Below are 2,046 nucleotides of genomic sequence, written 5' to 3'. Positions count from 1 at the left end.
AGATTGTTTTCAGAATGCAACAACGTCCCATATAAGTTTATACTTTATTGTCGAAAGTCTTGGATTTGATGCGACGCTTTATGGCGGCTATAGAGGATCTTTCCACAAAAATAATTGCATTTCATTCTGGTTACTATGTATTACATTCTATACAAACGCTTGCATTTCATTTCGTGATCAAAGGAGACTCAACAGGGCGATGCCAGCGACAGTATCGGTGAGATTCATCAAAAACTTTTTGCGAATAAATAATGTACATTGAACATAGGACTGCATTTCATTCTAAATAATGTACTTGTTACATTCTGAAAACACTTTCATTATCTTCTATTACATTCGTAATCAACACATATTGAACAGGGCGATACCAGCGACAGTATCGGAGAGATCCAGCAAAAACTTGTTGCGAGTAAATAATGTACATTGAACAGAGGAATGCTAGGTATAGTACCGGCGAGATTCACCAAAACATTATTCACACTAATTAACATAAAACAGCTATACTTTCAAGACCAGCTGAACAAAAAGACACTGACTATGAATAACACTCATCTTAAATATAATCTTTCTGTCTGTCCTCAGCTTATAAGACCGGCATGGTTTGCCCTAATTAGCAGTACGTGGTGAAATCATCCTGGCTCTCCTAACAGATATATATTCCGCCGGATCTGGCATCACTTCTTTCACTACATCGATTTTACAGAATCGATCCATCCATGCGCTCAACAACGGCATTTTCTCTGGATCTATTAAAACGCTCTCGGTAGCCTTCTCGACGCCTTTAATAAACGCCGACAAACCACCCAATGCGATGTCAATCAAGCCGATCTCATCCCCTCCAAAATACACTTTTCCGGCGAAGCAGTGGTTGGTTCGCAGAGCTTCCTCTATCAAAAGAAAGTTGGTAACGCTCTCTTCCACTGCTTTCTGTAGCTGCCCGCCTTGGCCAAGGAGAGCTGCTTGCATAGATGGGTTACGGAATAGAAAAAACATAATTGGAACTTTCGAAGACACAAATTCCAGACAAGGGAAGGGTCGGTGTGATATGAAATCAGGCGATTACTAATGAATGAATTAAATTACCTTATAGTCTACAAAGGCAGCCCAAAAGCGAGCAATGGCTCGCTCATATGGATCCTTGGGCATAAGATTTGGTCCCTTATTTCCCCATGCCTCCTCTATGTATTGCACAATAATCATGGATTCACAAATAGGCTTTCCATTGTGGATAAGAACTGGAACTTTCTTGTGAACAGGGTTTGATTTCAGCAGCAGCTCGCTCTTAGGGTGCAGGAAATGCTCTTGGATGAACTCGTAATCGATACCTTTAAGAGCCAGAGCAATGCATACCCGCACCACGAAGGGACTGAGAGTCACACCTAGCAGCTTTACTTGCCCCTTTTCCCCCTCCGTTGCCATTTCTGTGAAAATATATTTGGAGTTTTATGTGTCTTCCTCTTCTATCTCGGATATGCTATTGCTAATTCCCCCCGACTACTATATATCGCTCCAAGAAGAGTCCCGACCTTGCACGAAAACTAGCTGTTTCGTGACCTTCCATCCCATCAAAGTTAAAAGTAGAGAGCTAGTGCTAATTCCCCCCGACTACTATATATCGCTCCAAGAAGAGTCCGGACCTTGCACGAAAACTAGCTGTTTCGTGACCTTCCATCCCATCAAAGTTAAAAGTAGAGACCGCAGACGTAATGCATGATTTCACTTTATCGTCTCAAAACAATTTTCTAATGAAGTTGCTAGCTTGATTATCTAGCAATTTTGAATCCGGTTTTATCCTTTTTACTTGAGTTTTTCCTTTGATTTCTGGGTCAGATTAGGTTGCCTACTATTGGTAGTATTGTCTCATAGGTTAATGCGAGGTTATGTCAAAACCCCAAGGGACATCCGATTAAAGGGAGATCAATGACCCAGGAAGCAGGTGAAACTAAACGAAACAGGGATCTTTGAAGTACGAGACGATGTTTGGCTTTATGCCACGTCATAGAAGACCATACTATGAGTGGGTAAATGAAGAGGAGTTTAGGTTGA

The 2,046-nt window shown here is 41.3% G+C and overlaps 1 pseudogene; it reads right to left on the bottom strand.

Annotated features, from left to right (window-relative positions):
* Positions 1-254: 254 nt before the first annotated feature.
* LOC149204676 (glutathione S-transferase U16-like) lies at positions 255-1,560 on the bottom strand (annotated as a pseudogene).
* Positions 1,561-2,046: the final 486 nt, after the last annotated feature.

This window comes from Pinus tabuliformis, chromosome 1_2 (assembly GCF_031772625.1).
Source record: "Pinus tabuliformis cultivar Carrire ecotype Pingquan chromosome 1_2, CPIR1, whole genome shotgun sequence".
In the NCBI taxonomy this organism is placed as follows: Eukaryota; Viridiplantae; Streptophyta; class Pinopsida; order Pinales; family Pinaceae; genus Pinus; species Pinus tabuliformis.
This window is presented reverse-complemented; position numbering and strand designations above follow the sequence as displayed.